General features: G+C 47.2%; 1 protein-coding gene across 1 annotated transcript in view; it reads right to left on the bottom strand.

Moving 5' to 3' along the window:
- PCGF3 (polycomb group ring finger 3) overlaps positions 1 to 20,696 on the bottom strand; it is a 202,658-nt gene extending 181,962 nt beyond the window's left edge. The window contains exon 1 of the mRNA XM_063914617.1: positions 19,886 to 20,696. The gene's annotated coding sequence lies outside the window, so the exon portion shown is untranslated. The remainder of the gene's footprint in view (positions 1 to 19,885) is intronic.
- Positions 20,697 to 25,039: the final 4,343 nt, after the last annotated feature.

The following is a 25,039-nucleotide window of genomic DNA, read 5'->3' as shown; positions in this document are numbered from 1 at the left end:
CCCTGAGATACTACCTGCAGGATCCAGGGGTCCACCTGTGAGCAAGCCCACTGCGCGCTGAAATTCTTGAGTCGACCCCCCACCGCTCCTGAGTCCGCTTGTAAAGCCCCAGCGTCATGCTGAGGGCTTTGCAGAACCCGGGGCGGGCTTCTGTTCCTGGGAAGGAGCTGCTTGCTGCCCTCTCTTAGCCTTTCCTCTGCCTCGGGGCAGATATGACTGTCCTTTTGCCCGCTTGTTCTTATAGGACCGAAAGGACTGCGGCTGAAAAGACGGTGTCTTTTTCTGTTGGGAGGGGGTCTGAGGTAAAAAGGTGGATTTTCCGGCAGTTGCCGTGGCCACCAGATCCGATAGACCGACGCCAAATAATTCCTCCCCTTTATACGGCAATACTTCCATATGCCGTTTGGAATTCGCATCACCTGACCACTGTCGCGTCCATAAACTTCTTCTGGCAGATATGGACATCGCACTTACTCTCGATGCCAGAGTGCAAATATCCCTCTGAGCATCTCGCATATAAAGAAAAGCATCCTTTAATTGCTCTAAAGTCAATAAAATACTGTCCCTATCCAGGGTATCAATATTTTCAGTCAGGGAATCCGACCAGACCACCCCAGCACTGCACATCCAGGCTGAGGCGATGGCTGGTCGCAGTATAACACCAGTATGTGTGTATATACTTTTTAAGGTAGTTTCCAGCCTCCTATCAGCTGGATCCTTGAGGGCGGCCGTATCAGGAAACGGTAACGCCACTTGTTTTGATAAGCGTGTGAGCGCCTTATCCACCCTAGGGGGTGTTTCCCAGCGCGCCCTAACCTCTGGCGGGAAAGGGTATAATGCCAATAACTTTTTTGAAATTAGCACTTTTCTATCTGGGTTAACCCACGCTTCATCACATACATCATTTAATTCCTCTGATTCAGGAAAAACTACAGGTAGTTTTTTCACACCCCACATAATACCCCTTTTTGTGGTACTTGCAGTATCAGAGATATGTAAAGTCTCCTTCATTGCCGTGATCATATAACGTGTGGCCCTACTGGAAAATACGTTTGTTTCTTCACCGTCGACACTAGATTCAGTGTCCGTGTCTGGGTCTGTGTCGACCGACTGAGGTAAAGGGCGTTTTACAGCCCCTGACGGTGTCTGAGACGCCTGGGCAGGTACTAACTGGTTTGCCGGCCGTCTCATGTCGTCAACTGATTTTTGTAATGTGCTGACATTATCACGTAATTCCATAAACAAAGCCATCCATTCCGGTGTCGACTCCCTGGGGGGTGACATCACCATTACCGGCAATTGCTCTGCCTCCACACCAACATCGTCCTCATACATGTCGACACACGCGTACCGACACACAGCAGACACACAGGGAATGCTCTATTGAAGACAGGACCCCACTAGCCCTTTGGGGAGACAGAGGGAGAGTTTGCCAGCACACACCCAAGCGCTATAATATATATGGGAACAACCCTATATAAGTGTTGTATCCTTATAGCAGCTTAAATATAGTAATATCGCCAAAAAAGTGCCCCCCCTCTCTGTTTTACCCTGTTTCTGTAGTGCAGTGCAGGGGAGAGTCCTGGGAGCCTTCCTCACAGCGGAGCTGAGCAGGAAAATGGCGCTGTGTGCTGAGGAGAATAAGCCCCGCCCCCTATTTCGGCGGGCTCTTCTCCCGGAGTTTGTGAGATCTGGCAGGGGTTAAATACATCCATATAGCCTCAAGGGCTATATGTGATGTATTTTTAGCCATAAAAAAGGTATTATACATTGCTGCCCAGGGCGCCCCCCCCCAGCGCCCTGCACCCTCAGTGACCGCTGTGTGAAGTGTGCTGACAACAATGGCGCACAGCTGCAGTGCTGTGCGCTACCTCATGAAGACTGAAAAGTCTTCTGCCGCCTGTTTCTGGACCTCTTCAATCTTCGGCATCTGCAAGGGGGGTCGGCGGCGCGGCTCCGGGACCGGACTCCATGGCTGGGCCTGTGTTCGATCCCTCAGGAGCTAATGGTGTCCAGTAGCCTAAGAAGCCAATCCATCCTGCACGCAGGTGAGTTCACTTCTCTCCCCTAAGTCCCTCGATGCAGTGAGCCTGTTGCCAGCAGGACTCGCTGAAAATAAAAAACCTAAAAACTTTTTCTAAGCAGCTCTTTAGGAGAGCCACCTAGATTGCACCCTGCTCGGACGGGCACAAAAACCTAACAGAGGAGGGTCATAGGGGGAGGAGCCAGTGCACACCACCTGATCCTAAAGCTTTATTTTTGTGCCCTGTCTCCTGCGGAGCCGCTAATCCCCATGGTCCTGACGGAGTCCCCAGCATCCACTAGGACGTTAGAGAAATACGCATTAGGTGCACCCTCGGGCCTTAAAGTGCTGGGTAGCGATCAGTGATTGCATAGCTCTGCAGTAAGTCCCTGGGTTAATTGAATCTGGCCCTATAACTGGAACGCCTCCAAAACAGCTCTAAAGCCTCACCCAGCTACCATTGTGCTGAACACTGGTATGAGATTCTTGTAACAATAGGCTGAGTTACGTTTTAACCAACTAACCCATGGTCTTATCTGTCAAGAGGGCAGATATCTTTTGTATCATTAAGACACAACCTATACAATTATACAATGCTTTATTTGAGAAACTAAAATATGTGAAAGAACAAGACAAAAAAAAAAAATGGGAGAGAGAGGGAATATAAAGAGAGAAATAGAAAGTAGTGAAAAATACGAATGCTGTGGCAATAATACTAAAGTAAAAAGCATGAAAAAAATCTTGCCAATGCCGGTCACCAGCAGCCGGTCCTTTATTCTAGTTTATCATGAGAGCTATAGCAATTTACTGGGGAGGAATTCAAATGTTATCACAAGTCCCCACCCGCGCGTGTGCCCGCTGGTAGCTATTTAAATGTTGCTGCCGACGGGGCGTGAGACCTCCATTTCTGCTCGCTACCCCTAGAGGTAGCAAGCTGAAGTGCTCCAAAAGTGACCTGCTCGTTTAGTTGGGTTTTGCCGCTTAACGTGGCTAAACCCAGCTGAAATGGGCGTGATCAGTGCACAAATGGGGGACAATTGAATATCGCCCCGATCAACACGATTAAACAACTGAATTCCCCCAAAGAATTGTAAATTAATAGAAGATGTATCTTTACAAAACCTATGTAGATCCCAGTTAATTCCTCGGGATAATCATATGTTCATTTTCCCACACCTTACTCTGGGTCCTGATAATAAAGTGGGTTCCTATGAGAGTTCATTACCTGTCCTGAATGGTGCTCTCGCCTTTCTCAGCTATTTCGTCATACTACAATAAAGAGTGCAGTACTTCACAAGCACCAGACAAATGCACCCCAATATTTCTTAGAATAATGGATGCTGCTTTATAACCCTTTTCCTACTGAATGCCTCAGACCAAATTGCCAAAGTTCTGCTTTTATGTAGAGGGGAGGCAGCACTTCCTAATGATCACATACCAAAGTGTACTTGACTAGCAGCGCCTGACTCAAATTAGTCCTGCATTCTTTATCGATACGAAAGCAGAAAGGGTGTGTTTTCATACTGTACATGGCTTTTGTATGTTAATATATACATGAATAAATAACAAAAAATATATACTACAAGTAAAATATGTTACAGGTCCTATGTCCCCATGAATTTAGGTTCATCAAGTTCTAGACTCTGATGACGACTTGATACTTGCTAATTACCTATGATATGAAAATATACAGATTTGAAAGAGGAAGTGTAAAAAAAAAAAAAAAAACAACAACTTGCTTCAAACAGGTTATATCTCTTAACATAAAATAATAATTTATAGAAACATGATGGCTACATATTCCAACAGGTACCAGTGTACCACCATTGTTTTGTAGGAAAGTATTATTGTAAACATCCAAAAATACTGGTCACAAGCAAGACCCAGATATATGTAAATCGGAGCCAGTATAGACACAATTTCAGGTGACTGAAGATCCACTGCCTCACGATTACCTAGATCCATTTTACACAGAGCATTCCGTAATTTCAGCAATCACAGAGGACAATACAGTACCACTACTGTCCAACTTGTAACCTATGTGAATCAACAATACTTCCTTAAGTAACTCTCTACTATGCAGTTAAACTCTTCAAAAGTCTTTGTTCAACCTATATCACTCTTTTGAAAACATTACGGGAGGAGATATATCAAACTTTGGGGAGAGAGAATAATTAGATTCTAACTGCCATTTTACAGGCAGTGTTTGAAAAATGACATACTGGTTGGTTGGTACTTTCTCTCTCTCCAATATTTGCTAAACCTCCCCCTATGGATGAAGTGGAACATTGTAGGCAAACAGCAACTTTGCAGCCACTGCTGACTCAAGGCAAAGGTCCATCATTATTGCTGGTAATATGCCCTATAATATATCTGTTCAATGATTACAGGCCTGCAATGCAGACTGTTCAATCTAGTCCTCTCAATAATGGTTCACTGTGGTCCATTAACAACACACATTTTAGCAGGTTCCAATTGATAGGTCAACAGTGTTTAGGATGACATGCATTAGGTAGACAAGGTCAGAAGGGTTAAAAGGTCGACAGGTAAAAAGTAGACCGTGATTAAGGTGACAGATACAAAAGGTCGGCAGTGTTTGTTTGTATTTTACATGTTTTAAACTTTTGCTTGATAGTGTTCACTCTATAATCCGGGCATGGCAGGGCGCCGGACCTAGAGGGGCACAAGCGTGTGCGTTGAAACGGGGACGCGGCCATGCAAAATAGGGGGCGAGGTCATTACGTGTAATAAAAGTGGGCGGTTCAGCCCGCAGACGTAAAAAAAGGGGCGTGGGGCGGCGTCACTGTTGGGGGCGTTGCCCAGCACCTACGGAGATGCTGGGCTTCCCCCAAGTGCTCTCTCAGCGTGAATGGATGCCACGCGCGCTGTGAGGGCAGGAAGCGGGTGGCTGTTTTAGCAAGGCGCCGCAGAAAGGGCAGGGTGGGTTTTGCCCTTAAAAAAAAAAAAAAAAAAACTCGGGCAGGGCGCTGCGCCCTGCTAAAACTGCCTAGCGTGAACACTAGCTTGATTTACCATCCATGTGGCCTAGAACTGGGAATAGTAACCTGTGCCAAGCACAGCAAGCTACCTTACCCGAAGTGTGGCAAGTGAAGCGAGCCCACAAGGGTACACGTTTAAACTGATTGTGGTCACATATGATGAAACATACAAAATGACACCCCACACCCCCCCACCCCCCCCCCCCCCCCCCCCCCCCCCCCCACCAGCAAACACAGCTCTGTTTACTCTGGTACATATTCCATATACTGTAGATGTGCTCCCTATAGTTGTACTCCTATAGATGCTTTCCCTATATATACAGTATGCTCCCAACAGATGCACTCTTTAAAGGTACTCTGCAAAGATGTACTTCTTCTAGATTTACTTACGATAGACAGACAGACAGATAGAGTATATATATTTCTTATAAATGCAATCCCTATGGATGGGCTCACTATAGATGCTCTCACACACTGTAGTGGCTGCGATCTGCCATGCACAGAGATGACTGCACTGGGGTCAGTGGGCTGTTGCTCTGATGATCCTCAGAGGAGCAGGGTGTATGGTCAGCGCTGGAACTCAGCTGCTGCTACCTACGGTGTCTATGTCTCGGTGTACACTCACAGCTCCTATCCTGATTGGAGGTGAGTCATGGGGGGCGGGGCCATGCACAGCCCGGTATAGAAGTCCCAGTCCGCTGACTGGCAGGGACTCTGTAAAACTTTCCCAAGGTTTCCCCAGCCTGGGAGAGACTGTGCACCAACACCCACACAGGCTGCAGCAGCGACGCTGAGAGCGAGGCACATGGAGATAGCTGCTGTATGTATGCCAGTGACCGGGAGAGGAGAGTATGCGGCAGTGCTGGGGGTGGGGACAGCTTGCATCCCCTCAAATCCGGCACCTGGGGCGTGTGCCCCCCTATTTACGGTCATGATACCACACCCCATTTTAGCACATCCTTCTTTCATTTATCATAGTCAAGTTAATACAAATGTCTGACAATACAAGCTGACCTAAAACAAGCACATAATGACATGGCTTACAGGGCCTGAGAGAGGGAGTTGAGAAACACTGTCTTAAACCATGAACTGCCATTTTACAACATAGGGGTATATTCAATTCATGTAGGATCCTTTCCAAACGGAAAAGATCCGACATGCAGGTATTCAATAATCGTCCAAACTCTACAGGTTTGGCCCGTTCCCGGCAATGCCAATCCAACTTTTTTTAAAGTGACATTGTCGGAAATGGGGCTAAAACCTGTCGAGTTTGGCCGTGCTTCCAACAGTTCACGTGGATTCAGACAATCCACGTGTTTCCCGACTTGTCGGAAAAAAAACAAGTCATTGAATAGGTCGGAACCTCTTCCGACCTAAAACTATCGGAAACTGCCGTCTTTCCGACAAGAATTGAATACCCCCATAGACTGCTTATTGGAACTGGGTTATCATAGGACAGCATTAGTTTGTTTCTTGTGATGTTGGGAAATAAAAACAAACGGGTGTAGTATGAGTGGCCGGCAATCAAAATCCCGGCGCCCAGCATACCGGCGCCGGGATCCCAACCGCCGGCATACCGGCAGCAGGGTGAGCGCAAATGAGCCCCCTTGCGGGCTTGCTGTGCTCGCCGCGCTACGCTATTTATTCTCCCTCCATGGGGGTCGTAGACCCACAAAAATAAGAATTTACTTACCGATAATTCTATTTCTCGTAGTCCGTAGTGGATGCTGGGGACTCCGTCAGGACCATGGGGATTAGCGGCTCCGCAGGAGACAGGGCACAAAAGTAAAAGCTTTAGGATCAGGTGGTGTGCACTGGCTCCTCCCCCTATGACCCTCCTCCAAGCCTCAGTTAGGATACTGTGCCCGGACGAGCGTACACAATAAGGAAGGATTTTGAATCCCGGGTAAGACTCATACCAGCCACACCAATCACACTGTACAACCTGTGATCTGCACCCAGTTAACAGCATGATAACAGCGGAGCATCTGAAAAGATGGCTCACAACAATAATAACCCGATTTTTGTAACAATAACTATGTACAAGTATTGCAGACAATCCGCACTTGGGATGGGCGCCCAGCATCCACTACGGACTACGAGAAATAGAATTATCGGTAAGTAAATTCTTATTTTCTCTGACGTCCTAAGTGGATGCTGGGGACTCCGTCAGGACCATGGGGATTATACCAAAGCTCCCAAACGGGCGGGAGAGTGCGGATGACTCTGCAGCACCGAATGAGAGAACTCCAGGTCCTCCTCAGTCAGGGTGTGCCCCTGACCAAGTATCAGCTCGGCAAAGTTGTAAAGCCGAGACCCCTCGGGCAGCCGCCCAAGATGAGCCCACCTTCCTTGTGGAATGGGCATTTACATATTTTGGCTGTGGCAGGCCTGCCACAGAATGTGCAAGCTGAATTGTATTACACATCCAACTAGCAATCGTCTGCTTAGAAGCAAGAGCACCCAGTTTTTTGGGTGCATACAGGATAACAGCAAGTCAGTTTTCCTGACTCCAGCCGTCCTGGAAACTATATTTTCAGGGCCCTGACAACATCTAGCAACTTGGAGTCCTCCAAGTCCCTAGTAGCCGCAGGTACCACAATAAGCTGGTTCGGGTGAAACACTGACACCACCTTAGGGAGAAACTGGGGATGAGTCCGCAGCTCTGCCCTGTCCGAATGGACAATCAGATATGGGCTTTTTTGAGACAAACGCCGCCAATTCTGACACTCGCCTGGCCGAGGCCAGGGCTAACAGCATGGTCACTTTCCCTGTGAGATATTTCAAATCCACAGATTTGAGCGGTTTAAACCAATGTGATTTTAGGAATCCCAGAACTACGTTGAGATCCCACAGTGCCACTGGAGGCACAAAAGGGGGTTGTATATGCAGTACTCCCTTGACAAACTTCTGGACTTCAGGAACTGAAGCCAATTCTTTCTGGAAGAAAATCGACAGGGCCGAAATTTGAACCTTAATGGACCCCAATTTGAGGGCCATAGACACTCCTGTTTGCAGGAAATGCAGGAAACGACCGAGTTGAAATTTCTTCATGGGGCCTTCCTGGCCTCACACCACGCAACATATTTTCGCCACATGTGGTGATAATGTTGTGCGGTCACCTCCTTCCTGGCTTTGACCAGGGTAGGAATGACCTCTTCCGGAATGCCTTTTTCCCTTAGGATCCGGCGTTCAACCGCCATGCCGTCAAACGCAGCCGCGGTAAGTCTTGGAACAGACATGGTACTTGCTGAAGCAAGTCCCTTCTTAGCGGCAGAGGCCATGAGTCCTCTGTGAGCATCTCTTGAAGTTCCGGGTACCAAGTCCTTCTTGGCCAATCCGGAGCCACGAGTATAGTTCTTACTCCTCTACGTCTTATAATTCTCAATACCTTGGGTATGAGAAGCAGAGGAGGGAAGACATACACCGACTGGTACACCCACGGTGTTACCAGAACGTCCACAGCTATTGCCTGAGGGTCTTTTGACCTGGCGCAATACTTGTCCAGTTTTTTGTTCAGGCGGGACGCCATCATGTCCACCTTTGGTCTTTTCCAACGGTTCACAATCATGTGGAAGACTTCCCGATGAAGTCCCCACTCTCCCGGGTGGAGGTTGTGCCTGCTGAGGAAGTCTGCTTCCCAGTTGTCCACTCCCGGAATGAACACTGCTGACAGTGCTATCACATGATTTTCCGCCCAGTGAAAAATCCTTGCAGTTTCTGCCATTGCCCTCCTGCTTCTTGTGCCGCCCTGTCTGTTTACGTGGGCGACTGCCGTGATGTTGTCCCACTGGATCAATACCGGCTGACCTTGAAGCAGAGGTCTTGCTAAGCTTAGAGCATTGTAAATTGCCCTTAGCTCCAGTATATTTATGTGGAGAAAAATCTCCAGACTTGATCACACTCCCTGGAAATTTTTTCCCTGTGTGACTGCTCCCCAGCCTCTCAGGCTGGCCTCCGTGGTCACCAGCATCCAATCCTGAATGCCGAATCTGCGGCCCTCTAGAAGATGAGCACTCTGTAACCACCACAGGAGAGACACCCTTGTCCTTGGAGATAGGGTTATCCGCTGATGCATCTGAAAATGCGATCCGGACCATTTGTCCAGCAGATCCCACTGAAAAGTTCTTGCGTGGAATCTGCCGAATGGAATCGCTTCGTAATAAGCCACCATTTTTCCCAGGACTCTTGTGCAATGATGCACTGACACTTTTCCTGGTTTTAGGAGGTTCCTGACTAGCTCGGATAACTCCCTGGCTTTCTCCTCCGGGAGAAACACCTTTTTCTGGACTGTGTCCAGAACCATCCCTAGGAACAGCAGACGTGTCGTCGGAAACGGCTGCGATTTTGGATATTTAGAATCCACCCGTGCTGTCGTAGAACTACTTGAGATAGTGCTACTCCGACTTCCAACTGTTCTCTGGACCTTGCCCTTATCAGGAGATCGTCCAAGTAAGGGATAATTAAGACGCCTTTTCTTTGAAGAAGAATCATCATTTCGGCCATTACTTTGGTAAAGACCCGGGGTGCCGTGGACAATCCAAACGGCAGCGTCTGAAACTGATAGTGACAGTTCCGTACCACGAACCTGAGGTACCCTTGGTGAGAAGGGCAATTTGGGACATGGAGGTAAGCATCCTTGATGTCCAGGGACACCATATAGTCCCCTTCCTGGTTCGCTATCACTGCTCTGAGTGACTCCATCTTGATTTGAACCTTTGTATGTAAGTGTTCAAAGATTTCCCATTTAGAATAGGTCTCACCGAGCCGTCTGGCTTCAGTACCACAATATAGTGTGGAATAATACCCCTTTCCTTGTTGTAGGAGGGGTACTTTGATTATCACCTGCTGGGAATACAGCTTGTGAATTGTTTCCAATACTGCCTCCCTGTCGGAGGAAGACGTTGGTAAAGCAGACATCAGGAGCCTGCGAGGGGGAGACGTCTCGAATTTCCAGTCTGTACCCCTGGGATACTACTTGTAGGATCCAGGGGTCCACTTGCGAGTGAGCCCACTACGCGCTGAAACTCTTGAGACGACCCCCCACCGCACTTGAGTCCGCTTGTACGGCCCCAGCGTCATGCTGAGGACTTGGCAGAAGCTGTGGAGGGCTTCTGTTCCTGGGAATGGGCTGCCTGCTGCAGTCTTCTTCCCTTTCCTCTATCCCTGGGCAGATATGACTGGCCTTTTGCCCGCTTGCCCTTATGGGGACGAAAGGACTGAGGCTGAAAAGACGGTGTCTTTTTCTGCTGAGATGTGATTTGGGGTAAAAAAGGTGGATTTTCCAGCTGTTGCCGAGGCCACCAGGTCCGATGGACCGACCCCAAATAACTCCTCCCCTTTATACGGCAATACTTCCATGTGCCGTTTGGAATCTGCATCACCTGACCACTGTCGTGTCCATAAACATCTTCTGGCAGATATGGACATCGCACTTACTCTTGATGCCAGAGTGCAAATATCCCTCTGTGCATCTCGCATATATAGAAATGCATCCTTTAAATGCTCTATAGTCAATAAAATACTGTCCCTGTCAAGGGTATCAATATTTTCAGTCAGGGAATCCGACCAAGCCACCCCAGCGCTGCACATCCAGGCTGAGGCGATCGCTGGTCGCAGTATAACACCAGTATGTGTGTATATACCTTTTTAGGATATTTTCCAGCCTCTCAGCTGGCTCCTTGAGGGCGGCCCTATCTGGAGACGGTACCGCCACTTGTTTTGATAAGCGTGTGAGCGCCTTATCCACCCTAAAGGGTGTTTCCCAACGCGCCCTAACTTCTGGCGGGAAAGGGTATACCGCCAATAATTTTCTATCAGGGGAAACCCACGCATCATCACACACTTCATTTAATTTATCTGATTCAGGAAAAACTACAGGTAGTTTTTTCACACCCCACATAATACCCTTCTTGTGGTACTTGTAGTATCAGAAATATGTAACACCTCCTTCATTGCCCTTAACATGTAACGTGTGGCCCTAAAGGAAAATACGATTGTTTCTTCACCGTCGACACTGGAGTCAGTGTCCGTGTCTGTGTCTGTGTCGACCGACTGAGGTAAATGAGCGTTTTACAGCCCCTGACGGTGTTTGAGACGCCTGGACAGGTACTAATTTGTTTGCCGGCCGTCTCATGTCGTCAACCGACCTTGCAGCGTGTTGACATTATCACGTAATTCCTTAAATAAGCCATCCATTCCGGTGTCGACTCCCTAGAGAGTGACATCACCATTTCAGGCAATTGCTCCGCCTCCTCACCAACATCGTCCTCATACATGTCGACACACACGTACCGACACACAGCACACACACAGGGAATGCTCTGATAGAGGACAGGACCCCACTAGCCCTTTGGGGAGACAGAGGGAGAGTTTGCCAGCACACACCAAAAACGCTATAATTATACAGGGACAACCTTTATATAAGTGTTTTTCCCTTATAGCATTTTAATATATATATATACATATCGCCAAATAAGTGCCCCCCCTCTCTGTTTTAACCCTGTTTCTGTAGTGCAGTGCAGGGGAGAGCCTGGGAGCCTTCCCACCAGCATTTCTGTGAAGGAAAATGGCGCCGTGTGCTGAGGAGAATAGGCCCCGCCCCCTTTTCGGCGGGCTTCTTCTCCCGTTTTTCTGAGACCTGGCAGGGGTTAAATACATCCATATAGCCCCCAGGGGCTATATGTGATGTATTTTTAGCCAGAATAAGGTACTATCATTGCTGCCCAGGGCGCCCCCCCCCCCAGCGCCCTGCACCCTCAGTGACCGCTGCTATCAAGTGTGCTGACAACAATGGCGCACAGCTGCAGTGCTGTGCGCTACCTTATGAAGACTGAAGAGTCTTCTGCCGCCGTTTCTAGACCTTCACTTTTCGGCATCTGCAAGGGGGGTCGGCGGCGCGGCTCCGGGACGAACCCCAGGGTGAGACCTGTGTTCCGACTCCCTCTGGAGCTAATGGTGTCCAGTAGCCTAAGAAGCCAATCCATCCTGCACGCAGGTGAGTTCACTTCTCTCCCCTAAGTCCCTCGTAGCAGTGAGCCTGTTGCCAGCAGGACTCACTGAAAATAAAAAACCTAACAAACTTTTACTCTAAGCAGCTCTTTAGGAGAGCCACCTAGATTGCACCCTTCTCGGCCGGGCACAAAAATCTAACTGAGGCTTGGAGGAGGGTCATAGGGGGAGGAGCCAGTGCACACCACCTGATCCTAAAGCTTTTACTTTTGTGCCCTGTCTCCTGTGGAGCCACTAATCCCCATGGTCCTGACGGAGTCCCCAGCATCCACTTAGGACGTCAGAGAAAAGGGAGAATAGTTGTCGGTATGCCAGGTATCGGGATTCCGGCGCCGGTATACTGAGCGCCGGGATCCCAAGAGCCGGCATACTGAATACCACCCAAACAAACTAATCAATGACCGAGTCAGGCAGCAGAGAAACACTAGTTAAAAGAATTTATACTGCACACCTTAATTAGTAACAGCCATAATGAAAGCCAACTTGAAATGTGTCATAGGAGATAAATTGTTACTCACACTCAAAAATGTATTTATAAGTAGTGCTAAAGAAGAATGGCAACTACTGCTGCAATGGTTACAACCAATGTTGTTGTTATAACAAGCTTGTAGTCATTTGATATGGCCCCATAGGCTATGGTGCTTATCTTGGTTTGGATCCTACTCTAATTACTATACTTCTTTGTTTCATTACTTATTGCCACTGGTTCAGACAATGGTATTTTTCTTGTCATTCATTTATTTGCATCTATGTCTGCACTGTGCTGCTTATTTGTTATTCATATTCATGCTTCAATAAAGAAAAACAATTTAAAATATGTTTTTTTTAAATAATGGTGTTAGCAGCATCTATTACTTGATCAGTCCCTTATAGACACTTACAGCTTTAAAATCATTTCTATATAGTAAAATTACATAAATTGTGTGCAGCATGTCTACTGAAACAATACAGAATAGAAGGTGTAAAAAAAATTAAAAAACAGCTACTAAGGAAATGATCACACAGAGTATAGAAAATAAAGCTGGGTTCACACTGGATCGATGTCTGGCTGATTTGCCGCTTCATGAAATTGGCAATATCGCTCAGTGTGTACGGGTGATTGTTGTGATTGTACTGTTGCCAACGACGGACACTTGGGGGGGCTGGGGAGGATTCAAATGTTGAAAAGTCGGTTGGGTGTCTGGTTTTTCCTGTCTATTAGATAGGAAAAAACAGACACCCAACTGACTTTTCAAACAATTAAATTCCACCCCATGTTTGATGTTCCGCACATTAAACCTAGCGATATCGCTAGCGACCTTATTTATGCTTATCAAACATGATCATTCCATCCTTCATAAAACCTGTTCCACTCTGTACACAGAATCTGAGCGAAAGGGCATTCGTTACAATGTCGGAACAAATGCCCGTCACTTCAGTGTGCACCTAGCTTTAGGGGCAGATTCAATTGGTCGTGAGTAGAGAGGCCAATCCCGGGATCAGGATCGGCGAGATCCCGGTATTTAGGCCCAAAAACGGCCGGGATTCAATCCCGGGATTGGAAGCTCCAATCCCGGGGATTGAGGGATCAGCATTGACGCTCAGAAGCTGCCCGGCTCCCTCCTCCTGTCTCCCCCTGCGCAGCGTGACCTGTGACTGTGAGGTCACTCTGCGCTTTCAGCAGCTGCCAAGCCGGAAAGTACGGCGGTCTTCACCCGCCGCCTCCTTCCGGCTCACCCCGTACTCACCCGCTGCCTCCTCCCGGCTCCCCTACATTCACCCGCCGGCTCCCCTACACTCACCCGCCGGCTCCGCTGCACTCACCCGCCGGCTCCTCCTCACCTGCTACCTGGCTGTGCAGGTTTGTACGGGTTTTTTATGTCTGCAGGGCGTGAGGGGCGGGGCATGGGGGGCGGCCGGACACAGTCTAAAGCCAATCCCGGGAATCCCGGGATTGACCATTTTTCAATCCCGATACCCGGGATTGAAAAAATGGCCCGGGATTGGATTCCCTAGTCGTGAGTTGGACAAACATTGCTCAACTCGGATTAAAAACTTGCAGGAGCGTCTCTTTGCTATGCAATTAGAAAGGTGAGTTAAATGAACACAGGTCTCAAAGGGACTTGACAAGGATTTTAGATGCAGCTCCAGACCAGATGAAAAAACTTAGGGGAAAAAAAATCCCTATTCTCATTTTTATGGTTGGACACAATGCAGTACATGGTACATTCCTCCCAATGAATAATAATGTATTTAGAGGTTTTTTTAAGTAGAGAAATATGGGCACTAAAGACATGTCAATTTTCTCTAAAACAAAAAACCAACAAAACAGAAAAATGGGTTAAATGATGTGGGACATGTATGTTAATGTATTGTACTGATTGGAAAGGGTTTTTAGAGTATGCAGATGTGAGTTGTAAATGTTTTTTTCTAACTCTTTACAAACTTTATATACACACACACACACACTTCTATCGCCACATAGACTAATGTACCCCAAAATACTGTACACATTATTGCTGATAAACACTTGCTGGCTATCATTTTTCCATCATTCTATAAATGTTGCAAAAATCATCTTCCAATACTTTGCTTATGGCCACTAACAGCCTTCTACACTAACCTGTTATCTTATTTGGGGTTCAGGATGATTTCCCAATTCATTCATGTACTTCACATATGTTGCACACTGCAGAAATAACACGCAACCGTGACGCAACAGTGCCATTTCTAAAGGGGGGTACTCACGGAGCGATCGCTGCTTAAAATCTAAGCAATCTGACTAGATTGCTTAGATTTTAAGCACGATCGCTCCGTGTGTAGCCCCCTCAGCGATAGCGATGCGCAGCCCCGCGCATCGCTATCGCTGCTGCTAGATTGGCCTGCATGCAGTTCAATCTAGCGGGTCGCTCACTTCACCCGCTGGGTGAAGTGAGCGCCCCCCCCCCCGTCTCCCCCCGCACGCTCAGCACACATCTCTCTGCCATCGGCCAGTGAGTACTGGCCTTTACTTTCCAAGTACTATACACAAGTATATGCCAAGTGAAACATGGCGCACTAATCCTCAGAACCAATGTATGGCTATTAAATCTGAAGCAACTCTCATTGTAGCTTTGCAATCATTATATAAGTCTCATGTACCTGTGTCTATAGGTAGTTGGTATAATGACCTATCAGCAGAAAATTATCTGTAAATCATTTACTACATAGATATTTATCAAACTTTATTACCAGTCACATATACTTGAAGCTATATAAACACTGGGTTGACCAGAATGTGATACCAATTACTAGAAACTACTTGCATTTCTACAATTTCTCTTATTGGTGATTGCAAGAACATATTATATGTGTAAGCTGTTTTTCCTGTAATCCACCATTTATTAAGCTCTCTGTAGTCTAGGATAATGGATTCCACACAACTTTAATCTGCATACAGTTCTGTATGGTATGACGTTAACATACTGCCCGTCGGGATCCCGGCTGTCTCCATACCGACGTTTGGATCCCGACGGGGATACTATACCACCGCCAGAATGCTGGTGAGGTAGGTGATTCCCTCTCTATGGGTGTCCACGACACCCATAGAGGGAGAACAGAACCTGTGGCGAGCAAAGGTCGCCACCGAGCCCACAGCATGGCAAGCACAACGAGCACGCAAGGGGCTTCCTTGCGCCCAGGATACTGACATTTGGCATCTCGTTCGGCGGGATCACATACCGAATCCTTCTGTATATATGAGAACTAACCAACCTGTGGGGTCAGCAATCAAAAGACTCATTAGTCATCACAGAGTTCTTAGGCACTGTAGCCTGGTAGTTCTCACTCTAGCACCCTGCAACTAATCAGTGAGGACATCAAACTTTAATTTTGAAGGGAAATTTTTAGAAGTGACGAATCACTACAGCTACTAGAAAATGTTGCCCTTCAAAACTAAACTATGATGCCCTCACTAGTTGCAGGGTGCTAGAGTGAACACTAGACCCTGGGAAATACAAAACTTGGGGGTCTGTACCTTCAGACCCCTGCTGTCCCAACCACTGTAAGGAAAGTTTGGTAGACTATAACAATATTGCTTACACTTTCAATGCTTGTGTAGCACACATAGAGGCCGATTCAATTGTTTCCTATGCCTACTAATGGGCGTCTATCGAAGCTATTCAATTGTTGCTCTGATCAGATGTCCATTACCAGTTAAGGCATATGATAGCAGTGTAAAGGGCTTTAATGGGCGTCCAAAGTTCCGGGTTTGGGCGCCCAAATTGCACGGTGACGTGTGCGGCGGCAGCGCCTGGAGATCAGATCATCTCCAAGCGCTGCCTGTTCCTCTAGCACCGCATCTCCCTATAGTGTAAACAGGTTCCGCATCAACCCGGCAACCCGTTCACGCTGCACCTGACTGGGTAATAACCCTGCTTTTCTCCCTGGTTGAAATACCAGGTCAGACGACTCAGGAAATCGGAACATACCCCTTTCACATCATACCTAAATTTGTGCGGTGTGAAAGCGGTATAAGAGAGCAGTTGCAGTGGTAAAGAAACAACTGCTAAAGTGATGGAAAATGTGGAAGTATCCAAGTGCCATGGAAATGTGTGTGGGAAGGGGGGGGTGCTAAATAGCCATAAGAATTTGGCCTTTCAGTTTTAACCAACAAAATTCCACAATAGATATACAATATTATAGTCTCAGATTAATTGTGCAACAGAGGAATAAGAATGTATTGCTTATCATCAGATATATTGCTTTTTACTGTACACTAAGCTTCCTGTCTTGAAAGTTACTAACACACCTAGGGGAAACTTGAAGCCAGCAAAGAATTAAACCAGCTAAGGTACAAATAATATAAAACATCTTAAAAGTCGGATGCAATGGAAACATTTTACCACACAAAAGTTTGTTAAATTATGGAACAACTCAGATTTCTAATTAGTTTCCAATAACTGAAAATATGTTTTCTCTCATTTATTCTTTGAATAGTTTCAAAATCTGCTAAAGCAATTGCCAGTACACATTATTAATCACTATCAACTTTGCAAAAAAGAATTAGGTCAGATGGTTTAAGACATGGCTCTTTAGCCCCCCAGCTGCTGTGGAACTACATATCCTAGCATGCCCTGTCACAATTTTGCTAAAACTGAGGCAGGGCATGCTGGGATGTGTAGTTTCACAGCAGTTGGAGGGCCGCAGGTTGAAAGCCTATGGTATAAGCCAAACCTACATCTATGTATTATTGGCCAATTAACAAGATTTATTGGAGCCCCCAATCCACATCTACATGTACTCTTGATTTGAATCTGGTCTGAAACCCAACTTTAGTCAGTTAATACATCCAATCTAATAAATCTCTTTATTATTATGATAACATGCAATGGCAATTAGCAATTGTATCATAACATTTCTTCCAGTTATACTTTTCATAAGCGAGAGATGACAGCATAAGAGTTTTCAGCACAAAGTAATAACTGTCTAGAACCAGATCAGAAATATTGGTAATCCATGTTGCACTGGTTGTACCAGATGCCAATCTCTCTACTGGACAGGGAAGAACATCATAGCTTTTTCTACATCAACAGAATTACTTTTTTCTTTTAAAACCTCTTTTAAGAATGAAGTACTCCAGTCTCAATAAAGGAATGATGCATTATGCAGCCATCTACAATCATCCAGGCAACATGGCAACGATGTACATAATTAAATGCCTAGAATCTACTGGAATTTGAAAATACAATATAAATACAGAAGAGTTAAAATAGAAAAAGAAACTGTATGAATACTGTGACAATCACTAGTCCGGCATTCAGCACACAGCATGACTACAATATCAGACTCAATCAAGATATTATATTATTCATAAACAGATGGGTGGTGGGTGCAGATCATTCGTTATTCAGCAACTCTAATCCAATAAAAAAAGATGGTGTACTTCATCTGTGAATTGTGGCAACTTATTTGCCCACTAAACGACATATCAGAAATAATAGAAAAACAATTCACCTTTATAAACAGCAACTAGAACCATAACAGGACGGCAAACTAGACCAGAATGGCCAGATAACAGGTGGGCATATAGATGCAATAACAAATTGGAGACTATTAAATAACCAAGCATAGAAATAAATAAATAAATAAATAAAGGAGTTAAAAAAAAAAAGAGGATGTTAAAGACTACACAGATCTAAGGAAAATTGCAGAAGCAGGCTAGCATGCCACATCACATCACAATGGCAGAAAGGGAAATACATGCTGGTGATGGGAAGAAGTAAGCGAAAGTTTAAAAAAATGCCCACATTATACAAAAATTGCACTTTCAGCGAAAAGTAATTTTATTCTAATAGGGCTCTGAAAATTAAGGGCAACACATTGACAAAACGGGAGGAGAAAAGTGACAGGGCACAAGACCTTTGCCAGGTCAATGGTGATTAGTGAAGGGTAAAGCACCAAAGTACCTGGAACTTGGTGGCAATTCAATTTAGTGTGGCATGTGTCAAGCATGTAACTAGCAGTAGGGGGGCAGTAAAGAGGCAGGGCATTAGCTAATGAGGATGGAGTCAGCTGGCTCATGAACAAGAAACTTACAGGAAGTAACTTTAACTTGGGTTAAGGTACTTAAAAGAGCAGTAGCAGTGTATACAATGGTGATGATGACACTGCTGAATGTGTATGGCAGAGATTTGTCAGGGTCCAGGCAATCACATGGAAGTAAAGAATATTACATGGGACAAGCAATGTCAGGGTGTGTAGTAAAGAGATAGAATATTTATACACATGGTATCATTGGAGTGAGGAAGTACTAACAAGTGGTCAGCGCTACAGGTGTTACTGTAACAGGTCTCTTACAGTTACATGGCAAGGGCTCAACATAGAAAGAGAAACATATTCTGAAAATGGAAAAGAGCTGTAACAGGTATCTAGGGATACTTTAAGAGAAAAAGTTAAAGGCTGCTGGTGCCAATGATGATGATGATGATGATGATAGTGCCTAACACAATAAGGAGATATACTGTAGTCATAATATATGTAAACAGACAAGTGGGCGCAGGTGGGGAAAACATGCTGCACTCTAACAATGGGTATGGAGTGATCATGTATAAACCAGCATAACAAACATTACATGAATAGTGCTAGGGGTGGTCTCAGGTGACTGGAGACTAGTGACAATTGTCTGGGGAAAATAGGAGAAAAGTAACAGGGTAGACAGTGGTGAAGGAGAAAAAGAGAAATAAAATGTAAGGTTGCAAAAGTGGGCGAAAAGCCAAGAGTAAGTGCTAGAGAAGTCCCCAACAGGGACAGCAGGAGAGGAAGACTGAAACAGGCTAGGGACACATAGATACAGAGAGCATGATATTGGCTGCAGGTTACTATGGACCTGGAAAAAATGAATGAAGGTTTACAGGGAATGTAGCTATGAAAGATTATGGGAATGTCAAGTAAGAGAAGGGTAAAAGGACAATTTACCAGTCTACAGTACCCCAAGCAGGGAGTATATAATATAGAACACAACAGAAGACCTAGCTGGGGGTGGAAGGCAGATGCACTATGGAATCTCCCTTGAGGCCATAAGCCAAGGGGGTCTTTGGCAGGCATAGAAAGTAGGGGGGGGGGGGGGGGGGTCGCCGAGGGTTGTGGTGGAATAAAACACAGGATAGAGATGTTACAGGACTGAGGAAAAGCATGAGGGGGTTGTAGCATGACTGAGAGATAACAGGGCTAACACAGTACATATGTAAAGGGCATTAAAGAGAAAAGATGTGCTATATCAGAAAAGGGGAGGGCTGGATTGGTGGGGAGGGGGAGTCATGATCATGACTATGCCCATGTATCAGAGATCCCAGTTTCACCTCTCTCACTTTGCAGGGTGGGAATGAGCACTGACCTGCTGCTGCAATTCTTATTGTCGGGAGGCTGCTGCTGCTGTAGTTGCTGTGTCTCTGGAGATGAAGCCGCTGCTCGCTGCTGGAGGGGGTTTCTCCACCGGGCACAGCACAGACACACAGGGCAAGAGGAGAAAGCTCGGTGTGTGTGTCTGTGCAGATGGGAAAGCTATGGAGGGGGGGATATATGCGGCTGCTAGGGCCCCGTGGAGGGGAGGGGGCTGCAGGGGGGTCTCCGGTACTCACAACGAGTCCCCCCTTAGTTAAAAACAGAAGAGAGAAAAATGAGGAGGAAAAAAATTCCGGCTGGAGTTTAAAACAAAGAGGCGGAAATAGCCGATCCGTGCCGAGGAGAGCCGAGTGTGGGAGCTGCGCCTGCGCTTGGCAGGAGGGGGAGGACAGAGCCGGGGAGGAGGGGAGGAGAGCTGGCTGCCTGTAATGCGGTGAGAGGTGTGAGGCGGCCCATGTGGGAGCCGGCCTGGCGGCGGGGGAGACAGCTGATCACTCCGCCAGTGCCGGTTCCTAGTGCTCCGGCCGGGTGACTTCCTATTTGTCTGTGCAGCACTGGCCCTTTCCTTTGCTATAAGTGATCACAGATACAATGTATGGCAAGGGGAAGTGTGCCTGCTGTATAGGCTATGTAGGCGACACAAGGGCTGTACTACTTGTTGTGTATCAGTAACATGGTAAAAAGCTATTCTGATAACTGGTGCACAGGATAAAGGTGCTATAGACTCTACTAGAGGGTAGCTGGGGTGATGTCATACAAGCTATTAATGCAGAACTATGGATCAGCATACATCCCAACATGATCCTGTCCAGGAGGGACAGCATGTTCTGCTTCTGGGCTTTTCTCTTAATTTGTGATTGGCAGCACCTGTATTGAACAGGTTAATGGATAAGAAAGGTGTTTCAGCACAGGTGAGGGTAATCATAAATTAAGAGGGAAGTCCAGGAGCAAAGTATTGTGTCCCTCCTGAAGAGGATCTTGTTGGGAGGTATGGATCAGCCATCGGTGGAGGCAAACCACTAATGGTTTGTATGTTGTATCCAATGGTTTCAGTAGTCGATGGCGGAAGCTCCTGCTATCTGCATGTACACTGTGCCCGACCATCCATGGCTTTTCGCCCAATAGTCTGAAACCGTTGGCCATATATAGGGGCTGATTTATCAATGAGTTTTATTATTTTGCAGTTTTAAAACACGTTGCATATGATAAACTAGATGATTCATCGCGCCCTATGGGCACTCTTCACCCCGTCGTAAGGGGCTACACCCCTTAACCCTTGCACGCCCTTGTGTGCAATATTTGTATTATATGGAGTATTACCTCCAATCATAATTGTGTGAGTGGTTAAATATTGCACGGACAAAGGGCGTGCGATGGTTAAGGGGTCGTAGCCTCTTGCAACGGTGTGAACAGCGCACTCAGGGCCTGATAAATCACCTAGTAGGTGCTGTGGTGGGTGCGGGGGAGACGTGGATGGGAGAGGGGCGGTTGCAGGGGTGCGGCAGGTGGGGGAGGGGCTGGTGCGGTGGTGACACGGGTGGGGGAGGGGTGGGTGTCCGGAGCTACCGCGGGTAGGGGGGGATCGGTTGCGGGGGTGCCGCGGGTGAGAGGGGGGGGTTCGGAGCCACTGCGGGGGGGTGGGGGTGCCGCGGATGGGGCCCGGAGGTACTGCGAGTGGAGGAGGGGAGGGTAATGCTTCTCCTGGAAGCAGCTAAGCTGCTGTCCTCCCTTTGGCAGTGGCTCTCCCGAAGACTCGCAAAGCAGCCAGTCACTATTGTTAGCGCCGGTGTCCCAACGCACCGCATTACAGGGAAGAAGATGCACTCAATAAACTACAGCTCCCAGCAGGCCTTGGCACCGGAATGCTTTGGCGTTAAGGGCTGCTGGGAGCTGTAGTTTATTTAGTGCATCTACTTCCCTGTAATACGGCACGTTGGGACATCGGCGCTAACAATAGTGACTGGCTGGCAGAACTGACTGACTCGCTGAATCAATGTAAAAAGTGAGAGTGCTGTGCAGTGTCAGACACTGCACACCCAGTGCACTGCACAGCAGTGTCACCTTTTACATTGATTCAGCGTCCAGACATTACCCTCCACTATATCACCCACTCTCTCTGTTATGTTAGTCTGCGGCACCCCCACTCCCTCTACCACCCGTGGTGGCTCCGAACACCCTCCCCCACCCGTGGCACCACCGCACCCACCCCTTCCCCACCTGTGGCACCCCTGCAACCGCTCCTCCCCCACCCACGGTGGATCTGGACACCTATCCGCGTCACCACCGCACCAGCCTCACCCGCGGCACCCCCGCAACCGCCCCTCCCCCGCACCTGCCACTCCCCCAACCACAGCACCTACTAGGTGATTCATCAGGCCCTGCGTGCATTGTTCAAGCCGTTGCAAGGGGCTACGACCCCTTAACCATTGCACGCCCTTTGTCCTTGCAATATTTAACCACTCACAATTATGATTGGAGGTAATACTCCATATAATACAAATATTGCACACTGCAAGGGTTAAGAGGGTGTAGCCCCTTATGACGGTGTGAAGAGCGCCCGTAGGGCGCGATGCATCACCTAGCTTTATATGTATGACTGTGATAACAAGCCCTCTTGGACATTAAGGTCATTTGATAAATTGAGCTTTGAGGGTTGGTAGATATTTGCCCATGAGAGATGCCTGGACATAAACTGGATGTGAATAAACGGCTCATGTCCTGTTAAGAAACTTATTTGTACTGTAGTTACTCCATAGTGCATTAGACAGTATGGGCCTGATTAAGAGATGTACAGTATGCAATGCCAATATTTGTGGAGTTGAGTGATTATCGGCAGGCATCTTGGTCGCACTGGCCGCACGTCTAGGTACCTTAGTGATGCCGCTCGCAGTGAGGATTTCTTCGCAAAGTGATTGACATGAATCGCTTGTGGGCGGTTACAACGAGCGGCGACAGAAACAACCTACACCTGCAATCCTGTATGCAGTAAACATGGTGCCAGCGTCTCAGTTCTTGCTACCATAAGGTTACAGCTACTGTACGTGTTTGTAGTTGCAGGGATCTGCAAAGCTACTGATGGCCGGCCCAATAATTTCCAGGCGGCTACAGCGTTAGCATATTTCCACACATACACTGCATAGGGATTGCAGCTGTGAATGCATTAGCGTACAGCTCTGACTACAGTCGGGAGCAAAGCAAAAAGAGATGTGCTCCTTGGCAATACCATGTTACCCAAAAAAATGTATTTGCACCCATTGCATTGAAACATGCGTTGCTTGCTGTTTTGGGTTTTTTTTTGCTTTACTCAGGCCAGGGCCGAAACTAGGATTTCTGTCACCCGGGGCAAGGTAGTCATTTGACACCCCCCCCCCCCCCCCCCCCCCCCGCAAAAAAAAAAAAAATTATTTTACAATGAATGAATAAAAAATAATAAAATAAAAAATAAATAAATGAATAAAAATATTATATATATATATATATATATATATATCTCTTTCAGAACTTTTTAACCTGAAAAACTGCCTTTTCTAACATAAATTTCATATCCAGGAAAAAGTGTCCCCATTTTACACATTGCGGCAGGAAAAAGTGTCCCCATTTTACACATTGCGGCAGGCACGTGTCCCCATTTTACACAGTAAGCTGGCAAGTGTCCCCATTTTACACAGTTTGCTGGCAAGTGTCCCCATTTTACACATTGCGGCAGGCACAGGTCCCCATTTTACACAGTACGCTGGCAAGTGTCCCCATTTTACACAGTACGCTGGCACAGGTCCCCATTTTACACAGTACGCTGGCACAGGTCCCCATTTTACACAGTACGCAGGCACAGGTCCCCATTTTAAACATTACGGCAGGTGGTGGGGAGAGGGAGGGAGAGAGAGAGAGAGGAAGGGAGAGGAAGGGAGAGGGGCTGACTTACATTTGAAGCGGTTCTCGCCGCTCTTCAGCCGCTTCTCCCTCCTCGTCTGCGCGGCTCCGGGCTCCCCCTTCAGTTCTCCCTCCTCCGGCGGGGTTTCGTTGAATGACGCGTTTGCGCCGTGACGTCATGACGTAATCGCGTCATTCCGCGAAACCCCGCCCCCCGAGCTGGGCACTCGGGAGAAGGGGGTTTAAAAGTGCCGCGGCGGTGTTTGGGGGTCTCGGCGCCCCCTCCAATCCGGCGCCCAGGTCACCTGCACCCCTAGCCCCCCCCTAGTTTCGGCCCTGCTCAGGCCCTACAAAAGGGATGTTAGTCTCCGGGCCTTCACCAGGAATGCATTTGGGTGGGAGGGTCCAGATGCCCAGAATCTCCCCTGTGTGATATAATCGCTATTCCCTGGGAGCACTATAGACAGCACACTGCATTTTTCTCTAAATTGGGAAGATTGAGCCCACATAATTTGAGGAGTGCAGACATATAAAAATCGGTACAAATTAGGAAAGGGGGCATGGCTACAGGTAAAGGGGGCATGGCCATGCCCCTTTTCCAATACTTTCAATGGAAAAATGCAGAGTCAAAAATCGGTACAGACCACAGAGAAAAGGTACTGTACCTGGTAAAAAGGTGCACTTGGAGGGTATGCTGCATCCACTACTAACAGAAGCTTTTATTTTGCTAAGCATCGCCACTGCCATGTTCAGTCTGCATAGCCATAGGCCAACTCTAGGAGTCAATATTCCTCATTATTGTGTATAGGGTGTGTGTGTGTGTGTGTGTGTGTGTGTGTGTGTACGCAGTTTCTGAGGGTTTAGCAATTCCGTAGCCTAAAAATTTGCAGCTACTAAGACATGTGCGTACAGAAATGAATTGGGCACATAATCTGTAACCCACAGTAACTGAGACATTTGGGTTCACTTTGTAATCCAGGGCCGTAACTAGGGTCGACCGCTGCTAATATACATCACAGTGGGCAGCGCTGGGCAGTCTATGAGTTTCTTTCCCCCCTTTGCTCTGCTTTGTATCCCCCACCTCCTCCTCTCCTGCAGTGTCTACACTGAGTTCCGAGTACTGGAGCCAGCTTTCTGCTACTCAGCACAGTTAGGGTTTTGACCGTCACGGTAAACTCCTGAATGGCTGTTTGCTGTGCCGGGATTGTAGTCAATACTTAAGCCAGATGAGTAATTTCACACAGCATGGACATGGCCCGGTTGTCGTGTAGCAGCC

Source organism: Pseudophryne corroboree, chromosome 1 (genome assembly GCF_028390025.1).
Source record: "Pseudophryne corroboree isolate aPseCor3 chromosome 1, aPseCor3.hap2, whole genome shotgun sequence".
Lineage (NCBI taxonomy): Eukaryota > Metazoa > Chordata > Amphibia > Anura > Myobatrachidae > Pseudophryne > Pseudophryne corroboree.
This window is presented reverse-complemented; position numbering and strand designations above follow the sequence as displayed.